An 18,073-nucleotide genomic window follows, 5' to 3' on the forward strand; every position below is an offset into this window, starting at 1 on the left:
CAAAACGTTCAAATACTTGATCGTTGTGCAAAACAACGAAAGGAATTGTAAGGAAAACCGACGCGGAAAATAATGATTCTTAAAATTAAAACTATATCTAAAATTAATTACATAATTAATTTACTTATGTGAGATACTCTTTCATTGTATCATTATTTTATATTCTCTATATCGTAATACAAATTTAAAATAATTTATAAAATATAATTTAATAATAAATAGTATATAATAATTAAGTAGACGAAAAAAACAAAAAAATAAATAAATAAATAAATAAATGAAATGCATCTCACAAAGACTTATTTTACCCATATTTACTTATAATTATAATTGTTCTTAATTATTATGCATGCACTTAATTAAAAACATATCTAATTTAATACTAATTAATATACTTAAGAATAAATTAAATACTACATCCACCATCTACATCTACATCTCATTGCTATCTCTAATTGTACATGCATTAATTATAAATATATTTTATTTAATAATTTGAACAGTATTGAAATTTCATGCTTTTAAATATTTTTATATAATGATTTCTTATTAATAATTTTCTATTTTTTTACGATATCGTATTATTTAAACAAATTCTATCTAATTACAAAAACTAATATAAACTATCTACCAAAAATTTAAATTTTCTTTCATAAATCACCTGCCTAACTAAATCAAATAATTTATAAGCTCTATTTATTAAAAATTTAAACCTTTCATTTATGGATCCATAAAATATAATTTAATAATCCTATAGATATCCTATATTTTGTTTATCCTATCTACATATCCTATCTAAAAATGAATTGATCCTGATCATATATATGCATGCACAATTCTATCTAAATAAAAATTAATTTAAATGAAGGACAAGGAACAGAGAGAGCGCATTACAGGTAACAGAATATGAATCTTCTTTGCTTTCTTCTTTGTTGAAATTTCGCAATAGTTCCTGAAACAAACCTAAACTTTAAGAATTTAGTAAAAATTTACAATAACAATCAATTTTTAATAAAAGAAAATTATTATTTTATATACTTCAAAATTATAAATGCAAACATATTCCTCCTTTCTATTCTTCTTTTTCTTTTATTCATAAAATTCCATTTAAGAGTTAAATATATATCCGCATTTTTCTCGCTTTTTCTTTTCTTTTCTTTTCTTTTCTTTTCATTCATATCATTTCATTCAAAAACCGCTAACATATTTATATATCAATTTGAAATAATATTACAAATTCGTTCTAGAAGTTAATAGATCTGAAACAAACTCATTTATTAAATTATACTTGGAAAAAAAAAAAAAAAAAAAACATACCTGAAATAAAATATATTAATCATATAAAAAAACAAATTAATAAATTATTGTTAAATAATTCATAATCGTTCATTATTCATCAAAATTATAAAAATTTAAAAAGATTCGAATTTAAATTTATATTACAAAATTTTAATTCCAAAATTTTTATTTTATATGAATTCAAACAAATTAATAATATTATAAGAATAACAATATTTTAATATTAACAATAAAAATGGAACAAGTCAATCGAGATAATATAATTTATTTTTTAATAATTAAAAAATTTTATTAAAAATTTTCAAATAAAAAATTTTTGAATAAATCTTCTTCGTGAAATAAAATTATAATTCTACTATAAATGTGAGCCAATTACATTCATAAAGGTAATTTTTATTAAAAAATGGATGATGATTGTGAATTATACATTCTGATTTATTAAAAAAATTTTAAATTGTACAATTCAAATATTTCATAATAATTTTGATCATAATAATTTTGAATAATAATGAAAGATTATTATTGATAAAAACGAATACTTTTAATAATATTTTTTTTTTTATGAAACAAATGCTCTCTTAATAAAGGGGGTGCTGAAAAATAAAATTCAAAAAAAGTAGCCAGAAGGGCTACCAAAAAATAAGAATCCACTCAATTTAAACCCGAGGAAAAACCGAGAGTGGAATATCTTTAATTTTTTCGCAACACTAACATACTAAATTCACAAAAGCAAACGCGATGAGTGCTTTATTATATTTGCAATGGCAATTAATTTATTCTTAAAAAAAAAAAAAAAAAAAAAAAAAAAAAGAAAATCCCGAAAATATACACCCTTAATAGAGTGTTCTAGTTTTTTACGCAACTCTACATACTAATTTTTGCACTCATATTTCATTATATGCAACACTAATGACGGATCCATTACAGCCATAGGCTGTCGTTGTAAGATCACCAATGTGCAACTCTTCTGGTTTGCACCGAGTGATCCAGGAACCAGGAACGTTTCCACCATATCAGTGGAAGAACTTTGGGCACATTATAAACGCAACACTAATTCAAAAAACGCGACTATTCATTGACGCAACACTACATTAAAAACGCGATCATTCTTCAACGCAACACTAATGAAATGAATTTAATAGAAATTTAATAAAAATTATTCTATATGTGAAAAGATATTACTTCAAATATTTCCATATTATAAATCGCAATACTATAAAATAAATTGAAAATAAAAAATATATATATATATAAAATTTACAGTATTTCATAATCAAAAAATTAAGAACAATCGCGATAGTTTTTTCATCGCAACACTAATACAAAACGCGAAATTTGAAAACGCAACACTAATTCAAACCGTAATTTTTCATCGCAACACTAATTCAAACCGTAATTTTTCATCGCAACACTAATACAAAACGCGAAATTTGAAAACGCAACACTAATTCAAACCGTAATTTTTTTTCGCAACACTAATGCAAAAAACGCGATTTGCCCATGATGAACTGGATGAACGATGGGCCAGCATGCAAATTGGCCAGACAATACAACAACATATACTACGTATTACTAAAACGAGCACAATGACAAAGTAGTAACAATGACTTCCCATCCTTTGGACCCAAAAAACAGATCCAAAAGATGAGAAACCATTCGGTGCAGCCCCTCTTCGTGACAGTTTGTCGAGGCCTCTTCGGTCTTCCTCCTTCGGGCGCAATGCCCGCTGAAACTTAAATCTAGGCTCGAGATTCACTAATCGCAAATCAAGAAAAAAAGAAAAAAAAATGACTAAATCGCGGAAACTAAGTGCACATGAACGACCAACGATCGCAATGATCATTCTCCGTACATATGCAGAATCTCGAGCGCAACGTTCGTTTCGAAATAATTCGCGACCGCGACCGCGGAATTCGAAAAATCGACGAGCAGAACCAGAAACGAATGGCATAATCCATTCATCTCAGCTTTACCCTCGATTCTTCAAATTTTATTTCCTGAAACAAGTTGTCACGCGAAAACGCGCCTACCCGACCAGAGACTGTGACAACTTGCCCGGCCCTACCTACTTATAATTAACAGACATACCAGAAGTATACTACCTATCCTACCTAACCCTATATTTAAAAATTGGCAAAACAGGCATACCAACACATTCATTCCACGATTCTCACGCATAATGCTCGGGCGCAAAAGCCTACACTAGGGAAAGCGTCCCGGGACACCTCCGACACCCGAGCTTGGCATACAACTTGCACACTCTAACTTTACGTACCATTTTCCTGAAATCGATTGACGATGGCTAGTGACCATTGCGTAAATTGCAGTAAAAACATGCATATATTGTAATTGTAATTATGTTAAATGATATTATTATTTAACTAGATGATACGGCACTTGGTATCATTGTTATAATTTAACAAAAAAACTAATAAATTATTTATAATCCGCAATATTTAATAGCAGATGTAAAATTGTTATTGTATGATAATTGTGAATGGAATAATAATTAATAATTAATAACGAATAACGAATAACGACGCAATTCCACAGCCTAATCACACACACAATGTGGAAAATACGTCGTGCACGATACACTAATACATCGTCAATCGCTGAAAAATTTTTATTAACTTAATAACTAGATTCATCATGCTCATTGCCTCTCCTTCACTCAAGTAGCACCTGGGCACGTGAATGAGTTCCTGGCAATGAACACGGAAGGGGTTAAATCTGAAAATCCTGAGCTAAAAAAAGTATTAGTATCTATTTCTAATATTTCTAACGGGCTAATATTTCTTAATCTGCTTGTTTTATTTCAAATTTTAATAAATCTTTACAATGAATAAATATTAATTTTAATTAAATAAAGAAAAAATAATATATGTATATATATGAACAATGAACAAGAAATTTATCTCTGATAATTAAAAATAAGAAATTATTGACTCTAGATCATTGACTCTAAATATTAATGAAAATAGTACCTCAGGCGATCTTTTCATCAAAGCAGATTTTCGAAAGTACTAAAACAATGTTCAAAACTTGTGGCTTTGATTTAAAAATCTACCTGTCGCGAAATGTTTTCTTACACTATATTTTATTACATTTTTTGTACGGAAGAAACATGAAAAACTAAATATTTTTACATTTCGAATTTAAATTCAGAATAAAATGTCAAATAATTAATTCTTTCCATGCATTATGAATATATATGAAATAGAGAGAAATAATTGAAATAGAAAAATTAAATATTATTTATTATCATGTGATAATAAATAATCATTATTATATATAATCATTAATATAATCATTAATATAAACATTATAATTATCATATGCATCATCATTATTATTGTATAATTTCTAATATTACGTTAAAACTTATTCATATAATGTTAATTATTAATATCGTTTTATTAAAAACGCGATGTGCAAGAAAACCTATCCTGATCTAATAAATAAAACACAAATGAAATGTTACTACTCACGGGTATAATAAATATTATACCCGTGGTCATTGTGCTCGTGCAAAAATCTACGTATACAACCAGTCATCCGTGTCGATTCGGATCTTTCATCCTACGACATGATTGAATGACCAGAGGAACCAAAATGCATGCGACTCACCATTAGATGCGAAGAATCTGCATTGCTGTCGTGATCCATTACGAAGTTGGAGGATGAAAACTGTAAAGAAAAAAACGAATACCAATTTAGAACACAATATATATACATATATATATATATACTAATTAATGAAGAAAACTGAAGGAAAAATGAAACTATATTGATGGAAAATATACAAGGATAATTACCTCTTCGCGTGATGGATGATCGCCTTATGTTCTTGAGAACACTGATTTTAACCTGTACCGAAAACGAAAATTTGTAAGAAAAAAAAAAAAAAAAATAAACTATTGACGCGTCCGTAAATGATAATCGGCGAACAAACACTGACTCTAATATCGCGAATGATTATTATAAGTAAATTAAATAAGAGCAGCTGTGCTCTAAAAAATATTAAAAATACTTTATTACGAAACAAACACTGATTCTACTGATCGCATTGCGCGCGACCACAAAATTTTTTTCAAAAGTCCAAAGGATGACATGATGACAGTACCTTTAACAAAATATAAAATATTACATTAGTTTAAAACAAGTATAATTTTGATTATTTAAAAATTTTTAAATAATAATACATTCAACTTTGTTAAGTTTCAAAATTTAATAAAAATAAAAAATCAAAGTATTATTAATCTTTAATAATGATAACAATTAAAATTTTAATACTTAAAATTTGAGAAATAAAAATCTATTAATTTATAAAATTATTAATTGTAAATAATAATAAATTTTTCCAAAAGAGCGATTTATTTCTCGATTAATAATTAAAGCAAAATCGAATAATAAAATAAAATAATTGAAAATATACAAAGATAATTACCTCTTCGCGTGATGGATGATCGCCGTTGTTCTTGAAAGCACTGATTTTACCCTGTACCGAAAACGAAAATTTGTAAAAAAAAAAAAAAAAAAAATAATAAACTACTGCCGCGTTCGTAAATGTGACAATCGGCGAACAAACACTGACTCTAATTTCGCGAATGGTTATTAAAATTAAATTGAATAAGAGCAGCTGTGCTCTAAAAATTATTAAAAATACTTTATTACGAAACAAACACTGACTCTACCGATCGCATTGCCCGCGACCATAAAATTTTTTTTTTGAGTCGAAATGATGACAGTACCTTTAACAAAAAAATATAAAATATTACATTAGTTTAAAAAAAAAAACACAATTTTGATTATTAATTCAACTTTGTTTAGTTCCAAAAATCAATAAAAATAAAAAATCGAGATATTACTAATCTTTAATAATGATAACAATTAAAATTTTAATACTTAAAATTTGAGAAATAAAATCTATTAATTTATAAAGTTAATTGTAAATAATAATAAATTTTTCCAAAAGAGCGATTTATTTCTCGATTAATAATTAAAGCAAAATCGAATAATAAAATAAAATAATTGAAAATATACAAAGATAATTACCTCTTCGCGTGATGGATGATCGCCGTATGTTCTTGAAAGCACTGATTTTACCCTGTACCGAAAACGAAAATTTGTAAAAAAAAAAAAAAAAATAATAAACTACTGCCGCGTCCGTAAATGTGACAATCGGCGAACAAACACTGACTCTAATATCGCGAATGATTATTATAAGTAAATTAAATAAGAGCAGCTGTGCTCTAAAAAATATTAAAAATACTTTATTACGAAACAAACACTGATTCTACCGATCGCATTGCGCGCGATCACAAAAATTTTCTGAAAATAAATCTGTGTTAGTGGAAAAGGATAGGGTATTGAGCATTTGTTCATAAAAAATTTATCTCTTGAAGATACAAATTAAACGAAAGCGAAAAATAAATTCAATAAATTTGAAATTAAAAAAATAATTTAATATATTTAAAATAAATATCTATTCCTCTTTTGTTTTTTTTTTTTTTGAAGTATTAACTATTATGAATTATTTAATTCATAATAGAGTTTATAATAGAATTATGAATTATTTAACATGTTAATAATAATATAATAAAAAATAAGTAAAAATATTATTACTTATTTTTGATAATATATTGATAATAAAAGATTAAACGTTACCGCCCTGCCATAAAAAGTCATCATTTGATTGTGGTATCAATATTAAAATCACATCTTGAAAAAAATTTCAGCAACCAACTTTTAACCTGCACAAAAAATAATCCAATCTTTAAAATATAGAAAGAATATTTTAAGCAATAGTCACGCATTTGTAGCAAACCGTCTTACTCGTTCAACTTTCGGTAATAGAATGATACTCCATGATACGATTTTGTTTATGAAATTATAAATTGGAGTGGGGATTTGTTCGGCAGAAAGTCGTACGACATATCGAACACGAATGTAAACCGACAATTTCTTGGAAACAGATTATAGGAAATCGTAATACGTCTTAAGTGTAAAATCAAAACAAAGAAATAATACACGAGTTGAGGGCACAGAATAAATATATGAAAACGATTGAAGGAAATATTCGTAATTGCGTATATGCGAAATAAAATTGATATAATAATTTAACTACAGTTATTTAAGAACTAAAAGAACAAAATAAAAAGAATAACGAATAAAACAAAAAAAAATTATCGGATTATCTCTTAAACGCGTCTAAACAATTAATCATTTAATATTATCTTACAACGAACAAACGATAATTTGCACGAATAAAAATCAAAATCGTAAATTAAATATACAAAATTAAAAAATTATATTGATAAAATACAATATTTAAACTCAAATTTTGATTCAAAGATTTATAATATAATTTATAAATTATTATAATTGTCAATAGACGAAGTATATACGTAACAATAAAAACGATTACAAAAAAACTACCTAATTAAACGTATATTGAGCATTTTTTAATAATACTTAATATACATTTAAATAAATATATTAATTAAACAAAATTAATAATAATTTATAAATTATAAAAATATATTAATTATAAATAATACGTAGTCACTCACCAGTTGTAGTTCTATCCGTCCTATCCCCACGAGGTCCACCAGAAGACTGACTCCGAGCGTACTGATTCGTCGAGCGTTGGGCCGTAGCTGCTCTCTGATTGGCTGTAACAAAAGGATCTTTTATTTCATATGCGCGCGCAAACTAAATTAAATAAATTAGAAATTATATTAAATATTAATAAAATTAATAATAAATAACAATATTAATATAAGGAATTTCAATTTTAATAATAATATCAGATAAAAACTGGAATACAATAAAAAAATTAAAATATAAATCAATTAAAATAAAAATTAAAAAAATTAAATAATTAAAATAAAATAAAAAATTAATAAATTATAAAATATAAATATATGAGTAAATAAAAAAATAAATATCTATTTTTGAAACTCACAAGGAATAAGTTTTTCTTGAATTCACCACAATATTAATGTTGAACGATGTTGTCCCTTCCGAATCCTTACGTAAAATGAGTGCAAATAATTAGTGCATCCTTTTATAAACTTTCTCGGCAGCACCTCCGCACCAATCAGAAGAGACCATACGATACGCTGACAGTTAGAAATATTTTAGATAAATAATTGGACCAATTAATATAATATAAGTGTATTTATATACATTTAATTCATTATTTATTTATTTATTATTTATTAATTTGAAAAATAATAAAAGATAACACAAAATACGAATAATTAATTTGATATTCCTGTCAAAAAAGAAAACATCTCTGCTTCAACAGGATCGTTTTACGATTCTGATTGGTTCAGCAATGCTACCGAAAAGTTTATAAAAGGATGTACGTGTTACTTGCAATCATTCCACCGTAGAACAAAGAAGAAACAACATTTAAGAAACGTTATATTCGATGAAATAAAAAGCTGCTCTACTCCCTATTCCCTATTCCCAGTGAGTTCATAAATAAAATTACATGAAATTATTAATTTTTATATATTAATTATTGTTAATTTGTTCATTTGCCAATACATATGATATTATTTCGAAATACCGACTTATTTCTTGTCGCTATTCCTTATTCTATTCATTTATTTATTTATACTCAAAGAGTAATAATAAATAAGAAATATTTCCCTCTTAGAAGCATTCTAAATTTCACAATTCTGATTGGTACGTGGTGATGCTATCTAAAAATTTATAAAAAATGATATATTTATTATTATTTCGAATCATAAGAGATGAAAAATTGAAAGGAAACGATCAAGAAACATTTTTCTCGATTCAATAGAAAACTATATCTTTCTATTTTCTTGAAATATTAACTTGAATTAATAGAATTGAACATTTATATTTGTTTGTTACTATTTTATTAAGAAATATATAATTCTTCGTTACTATTTCTAATTTTATCCATATATTTATACAATATTATTTATATATTTGATTTATTCATTCGTATTCTATATTATTTCATCTAAATTATTTATTTTCGCAAATTGTTTAACGTAGTCTAACGTTCGTTTTCAAAAACGAAGCACCATCGGACCAATAAGATTATTCCATGATTCTGATTGGTGGAAGGATGCTACCAGAAAGTTTATAAAAGGATGTACGTGTTATTTGCAGTCATTCTACGTTAGAACAAAGAAGAAACAACGTTTAAGAAAGGTTATATTCGATGAAATAAAAAGGTGCTCAACTCCCTATTCCCTATTCCCAATGAGTTTCATAAATAAAATTACACGAAATTATTAATTTTTATATATCCTTATTGTTAATTTGTTCATTTGCAAATACATATGACATTATTTCGAAATACCGGCTTATTTCTTGTCACTATTCCTTGTTCTATTCATTTATTTATTCATATTCAATAATTATATTCATATCTTTCTTCTTTATATTCAAAATGTACTGATATCACAAATAAGGATTACACTCTTAGAAGAATTGTTTCACAATTCTGATTGGTACGTGGTGATGCTATCTAAAAATTTATAAAAAATGATATATTTATTATTATTTCGAATCATAAGTGATGAAAAATTGAAAGGAAACAATCAAGAAACATTTTTCTCGATTCAATAGAAAATTATTCTCTATTTTCTAGAAGTATTAACACTAGCATTGAATATTTGTTCATATTCGTTACTATTTTATTAAAAAAAATATATAATTTTGCGTTATTATTTACAATTTTATTTATGTATTTATATAATATTATTTATACATTTTGATTTATTCATTCGTATTACATATTATTTCATTTAAATTGTATATTCTAACGCAAATTGTTTAACGTAGTCTAACGTTGATGCCAAAAACGAAGCACCTTCGCGCCAATCAGATCGCTCTAAGATTCTGATTGGTGGAAAGATGCTACAGAAAAGTTTATAAAAGGATGTACGTGTTACTTGCAATCATTCCACCGTAGAACAAAGAAGAAACAACATTTAAGAAACGTTATATTCGATGAAATAAAAAGCTGCTCTACTCCCTATTCCCTATTCCCAGTGAGTTTCATAAATAAAATTACATGAAATTATTAATTTTTATATATTAATTATTGTTAATTTGTTCATTTGCCAATACATATGATATTATTTCGAAATACCGACTTATTTCTTGTCGCTATTCCTTATTCTATTCATTTATTTATTTATACTCAAAGAGTAATAATAAATAAGAAATATTTCCCTCTTAGAAGCATTCTAAATTTCACAATTCTGATTGGTACGTGGTGATGCTATCTAAAAATTTATAAAAAATGATATATTTATTATTATTTCGAATCATAAGAGATGAAAATTGAAAGGAAACGATCAAGAAACATTTTTCTCGATTCAATAGAAAACTATATCTCTCTATTTTCTTGAAATATTAACTTGAATTAATAGAATTGAACATTTATATTTGTTTGTTACTATTTTATTAAGAAATATATAATTCTTCGTTACTATTTCTAATTTTATCCATATATTTATACAATATTATTTATATATTTTGATTTATTCATTCGTATTCTATATTATTTCATCTAAATTATTTATTTTCGCAAATTGTTTAACGTAGTCTAACGTTCGTTTTCAAAAACGAAGCACCATCGGACCAATAAGATTATTCCATGATTCTGATTGGTGGAAGGATGCTACCAGAAAGTTTATAAAAGGATGTACGTGTTATTTGCAGTCATTCTACGTTAGAACAAAGAAGAAACAACGTTTAAGAAAGGTTATATTCGATGAAATAAAAAGGTGCTCAACTCCCTATTCCCTATTCCCAATGAGTTTCATAAATAAAATTACACGAAATTATTAATTTTTATATATCCTTATTGTTAATTTGTTCATTTGCAAATACATATGACATTATTTCGAAATACCGGCTTATTTCTTGTCACTATTCCTTGTTCTATTCATTTATTTATTCATATTCAATAATTATATTCATATCTTTCTTCTTTATATTCAAAATGTACTGATATCACAAATAAGGATTACACTCTTAGAAGAATTGTTTCACAATTCTGATTGGTACGTGGTGATGCTATCTAAAAATTTATAAAAAATGATATATTTATTATTATTTCGAATCATAAGTGATGAAAAATTGAAAGGAAACAATCAAGAAACATTTTTCTCGATTCAATAGAAAATTATTCTCTATTTTCTAGAAGTATTAACACTAGCATTGAATATTTGTTCATATTCGTTACTATTTTATTAAAAAAAATATATAATTTTGCGTTATTATTTACAATTTTATTTATGTATTTATATAATATTATTTATACATTTTGATTTATTCATTCGTATTACATATTATTTCATTTAAATTGTATATTCTAACGCAAATTGTTTAACGTAGTCTAACGTTGATGCCAAAAACGAAGCACCTTCGCGCCAATCAGATCGCTCTAAGATTCTGATTGGTGGAAAGATGCTACAGAAAAGTTTATAAAAGGATGTACGTGTTACTTGCAATCATTCCACCGTAGAACAAAGAAGAAACAACATTTAAGAAACGTTATATTCGATGAAATAAAAAGCTGCTCTACTCCCTATTCCCTATTCCCAGTGAGTTTCATAAATAAAATTACATGAAATTATTAATTTTTATATATTAATTATTGTTAATTTGTTCATTTGCCAATACATATGATATTATTTCGAAATACCGACTTATTTCTTGTCGCTATTCCTTATTCTATTCATTTATTTATTTATACTCAAAGAGTAATAATAAATAAGAAATATTTCCCTCTTAGAAGCATTCTAAATTTCACAATTCTGATTGGTACGTGGTGATGCTATCTAAAAATTTATAAAAAATGATATATTTATTATTATTTCGAATCATAAGAGATGAAAAATTGAAAGGAAACGATCAAGAAACATTTTTCTCGATTCAATAGAAAACTATATCTCTCTATTTTCTTGAAATATTAACTTGAATTAATAGAATTGAACATTTATATTTGTTTGTTACTATTTTATTAAGAAATATATAATTCTTCGTTACTATTTCTAATTTTATCCATATATTTATACAATATTATTTATATATTTTGATTTATTCATTCGTATTCTATATTATTTCATCTAAATTATTTATTTTCGCAAATTGTTTAACGTAGTCTAACGTTCGTTTTCAAAAACGAAGCACCATCGGACCAATAAGATTATTCCATGATTCTGATTGGTGGAAGGATGCTACCAGAAAGTTTATAAAAGGATGTACGTGTTATTTGCAGTCATTCTACGTTAGAACAAAGAAGAAACAACGTTTAAGAAAGGTTATATTCGATGAAATAAAAAGGTGCTCAACTCCCTATTCCCTATTCCCAATGAGTTTCATAAATAAAATTACACGAAATTATTAATTTTTATATATCCTTATTGTTAATTTGTTCATTTGCAAATACATATGACATTATTTCGAAATACCGGCTTATTTCTTGTCACTATTCCTTGTTCTATTCATTTATTTATTCATATTCAATAATTATATTCATATCTTTCTTCTTTATATTCAAAATATATTTATATCACAAGTAAGCATGGCAGATTTCGAGAAGTTTATAAAAAACAACCTACTTGTAATTACTACGAAACATTATAGTAGTCATAAGTAAGAATTTTAAGAATGGAACGATCAAGGAATAATAAATATTTAATAACAAATTTTCTATTTTCCATTTTCTATTTTCTACAAATACTAAAAAGTATCAAGAATATATCTTTATTATACTCTTGATCGTAAATAAAATATAAATGTATAGAATAAGGAATAGCGACAAGAAATAAGTCGGTATTTCGAAATAATATCATATGTATTGGCAAATGAACAAATTAACAATAATTAATATATAAAAATTAATAATTTCATGTAATTTTATTTATGAAACTCACTGGGAATAGGGAATAGGGAGTAGAGCAGCTTTTTATTTCATCGAATATAACGTTTCTTAAATGTTGTTTCTTCTTTGTTCTACGGTGGAATGATTGCAAGTAACACGTACATCCTTTTATAAACTTTTCTGTAGCATCTTTCCACCAATCAGAATCTTAGAGCGATCTGATTGGCGCGAAGGTGCTTCGTTTTTGGCATCAACGTTAGACTACGTTAAACAATTTGCGTTAGAATATACAATTTAAATGAAATAATATGTAATACGAATGAATAAATCAAAATGTATAAATAATATTATATAAATACATAAATAAAATTGTAAATAATAACGCAAAATTATATATTTTTTTTAATAAAATAGTAACGAATATGAACAAATATTCAATGCTAGTGTTAATACTTCTAGAAAATAGAGAATAATTTTCTATTGAATCGAGAAAAATGTTTCTTGATTGTTTCCTTTCAATTTTTCATCACTTATGATTCGAAATAATAATAAATATATCATTTTTTATAAATTTTTAGATAGCATCACCACGTACCAATCAGAATTGTGAAACAATTCTTCTAAGAGTGTAATCCTTATTTGTGATATCAGTACATTTTGAATATAAAGAAGAAAGATATGAATATAATTATTGAATATGAATAAATAAATGAATAGAACAAGGAATAGTGACAAGAAATAAGCCGGTATTTCGAAATAATGTCATATGTATTTGCAAATGAACAAATTAACAATAAGGATATATAAAAATTAATAATTTCGTGTAATTTTATTTATGAAACTCATTGGGAATAGGGAATAGGGAGTTGAGCACCTTTTTATTTCATCGAATATAACCTTTCTTAAACGTTGTTTCTTCTTTGTTCTAACGTAGAATGACTGCAAATAACACGTACATCCTTTTATAAACTTTCTGGTAGCATCCTTCCACCAATCAGAATCATGGAATAATCTTATTGGTCCGATGGTGCTTCGTTTTTGAAAACGAACGTTAGACTACGTTAAACAATTTGCGAAAATAAATAATTTAGATGAAATAATATAGAATACGAATGAATAAATCAAAATATATAAATAATATTGTATAAATATATGGATAAAATTAGAAATAGTAACGAAGAATTATATATTTCTTAATAAAATAGTAACAAACAAATATAAATGTTCAATTCTATTAATTCAAGTTAATATTTCAAGAAAATAGAGAGATATAGTTTTCTATTGAATCGAGAAAAATGTTTCTTGATCGTTTCCTTTCAATTTTTCATCTCTTATGATTCGAAATAATAATAAATATATCATTTTTTATAAATTTTTAGATAGCATCACCACGTACCAATCAGAATTGTGAAATTTAGAATGCTTCTAAGAGGGAAATATTTCTTATTTATTATTACTCTTTGAGTATAAATAAATAAATGAATAGAATAAGGAATAGCGACAAGAAATAAGTCGGTATTTCGAAATAATATCATATGTATTGGCAAATGAACAAATTAACAATAATTAATATATAAAAATTAATAATTTCATGTAATTTTATTTATGAAACTCACTGGGAATAGGGAATAGGGAGTAGAGCAGCTTTTATTTCATCGAATATAACGTTTCTTAAATGTTGTTTCTTCTTTGTTCTACGGTGGAATGATTGCAAGTAACACGTACATCCTTTTATAAACTTTTCTGTAGCATCTTTCCACCAATCAGAATCTTAGAGCGATCTGATTGGCGCGAAGGTGCTTCGTTTTTGGCATCAACGTTAGACTACGTTAAACAATTTGCGTTAGAATATACAATTTAAATGAAATAATATGTAATACGAATGAATAAATCAAAATGTATAAATAATATTATATAAATACATAAATAAAATTGTAAATAATAACGCAAAATTATATATTTTTTTTAATAAAATAGTAACGAATATGAACAAATATTCAATGCTAGTGTTAATACTTCTAGAAAATAGAGAATAATTTTCTATTGAATCGAGAAAAATGTTTCTTGATTGTTTCCTTTCAATTTTTCATCACTTATGATTCGAAATAATAATAAATATATCATTTTTTATAAATTTTTAGATAGCATCACCACGTACCAATCAGAATTGTGAAACAATTCTTCTAAGAGTGTAATCCTTATTTGTGATATCAGTACATTTTGAATATAAAGAAGAAAGATATGAATATAATTATTGAATATGAATAAATAAATGAATAGAACAAGGAATAGTGACAAGAAATAAGCCGGTATTTCGAAATAATGTCATATGTATTTGCAAATGAACAAATTAACAATAAGGATATATAAAAATTAATAATTTCGGTGTAATTTTATTTATGAAACTCATTGGGAATAGGGAATAGGGAGTTGAGCACCTTTTTATTTCATCGAATATAACTTTCTTAAACGTTGTTTCTTCTTTGTTCTAACGTAGAATGACTGCAAATAACACGTACATCCTTTTATAAACTTTCTGGTAGCATCCTTCCACCAATCAGAATCATGGAATAATCTTATGGTCCGATGGTGCTTCGTTTTTGAAAACGAACGTTAGACTACGTTAAACAATTTGCGAAAATAAATAATTTAGATGAAATAATATAGAATACGAATGAATAAATCAAAATATATAAATAATATTGTATAAATATATGGATAAAATTAGAAATAGTAACGAAGAATTATATATTTCTTAATAAAATAGTAACAAACAAATATAAATGTTCAATTCTATTAATTCAAGTTAATATTTCAAGAAAATAGAAAGGATATAGTTTTCTATTGAATCGAGAAAAATGTTTCTTGATCGTTTCCTTTCAATTTTTCATCTCTTATGATTCGAAATAATAATAAATATATCATTTTTTATAAATTTTTAGATAGCATCACCACGTACCAATCAGAATTGTGAAATTTAGAATGCTTCTAAGAGGAAATATTTCTTATTTATTATTACTCTTTGAGTATAAATAAATAAATGAATAGAATAAGGAATAGCGACAAGAAATAAGTCGGTATTCGAAATAATATCATATGTATTGGCAAATGAACAAATTAACAATAATTAATATATAAAAATTAATAATTTCATGTAATTTTATTTATGAAACTCACTGGGAATAGGGAATAGGGAGTAGAGCAGCTTTTTATTTCATCGAATATAACGTTTCTTAAATGTTGTTTCTTCTTTGTTCTACGGTGGAATGATTGCAAGTAACACGTACATCCTTTTATAAACTTTTCGGTAGCATTGCTGAACCAATCAGAATCGTAAAACGATCCTGTTGAAGCAGAGATGTTTTCTTTTTTGACAGGAATATCAAATTAATTATTCGTATTTTGTGATATCTTTTATTATTTTTCAAATTAATAAATAATAAATAAATAAAAATGAATTAAATGTATATAAATACACTTATATTATATTAATTGGTCCAATTATTTATCTAAAATATTTCTAACTGTCAGCGTATCGTATGGTCTCTTCTGATTGGTGCGGAGGTGCTGCCGAGAAAGTTTATAAAAGGATGCACTAATTATTTGCACTCATTTTACGTAAGGATTCGGAAGGGACAACATCGTTCAACATTAATATTGTGGTGAATTCAAGAAAAAACTTATTCCTTGTGAGTTTCAAAAATAGATATTTATTTTTTTATTTACTCATATATTTATATTTTATAATTTATTAATTTTTTTATTTTATTTTAATTATTTAATTTTTTTTAATTTTTATTTTAATTGATTTATATTTTAATTTTTTTATTGTATTCCAGTTTTTATCTGATATTATTATTAAAATTGAAATTCCTTATATTAATATTTATTTATTATTAATTTTATTAATATTTAATATAATTTCTAATTTATTTAATTTAGTTTGCGCGCGCATATGAAATAAAAGATCCTTTTGTTACAGCCAATCAGAGAGCAGCTACGGCCCAACGCTCGACGAATCAGTACGCTCGGAGTCAGTCTTCTGGTGGACCTCGTGGGGATAGGACGGATAGAACTACAACTGGTGAGTGACTACGTATTATTTATAATTAATATATTTTTATAATTTATAAATTATTATTAATTTTGTTTAATTAATATATTTATTTAAATGTATATTAAGTATTATTAAAAAATGCTCAATATACGTTTAATTAGGTAGTTTTTTGTAATCGTTTTTATTGTTACGTATATACTTCGTCTATTGACAATTATAATAATTTATAAATTATATTATAAATCTTTGAATCAAAATTTGAGTTTAAATATTGTATTTTATCAATATAATTTTTTAATTTTGTATATTTAATTTACGATTTTGATTTTTATTCGTGCAAATTATCGTTTGTTCGTTGTAAGTAATATTGAATGATTAATTGTTTAGACGCGTTTAAGAGATAATCCGATAATTTTTTTTGTTTTATTCGTTATTCTTTTTATTTTGTTCTTTTAGTTCTTAAATAACTGTAGTTAAATTATTATATCAATTTTATTTCGCATATACGCAATTACGAATATTTCCTTCATCGTTTTCATATATTTATTCTGTGCCCTCAACTCGTGTATTATTTCTTTGTTTTGATTTTACACTTAAGACGTATTACGATTTCCTATAATCTGTTTCCAAGAAATTGTCGGTTTACATTCGTGTTCGATATGTCGTACGACTTTCTGCCGAACAAATCCCCACTCCAATTTATAATTTCATAAACAAAATCGTATCATGGAGTATCATTCTATTATCGAAAGTTGAACGAGTAAGACGGTTTGCTACAATGCGTGACTATTGCTTAAAATATTCTTTCTATATTTTAAAGATTGATT

The sequence above is a fragment of the Apis mellifera genome, linkage group LG1, assembly GCF_003254395.2.
Source record: "Apis mellifera strain DH4 linkage group LG1, Amel_HAv3.1, whole genome shotgun sequence".
Classification (NCBI taxonomy): domain Eukaryota; kingdom Metazoa; phylum Arthropoda; class Insecta; order Hymenoptera; family Apidae; genus Apis; species Apis mellifera.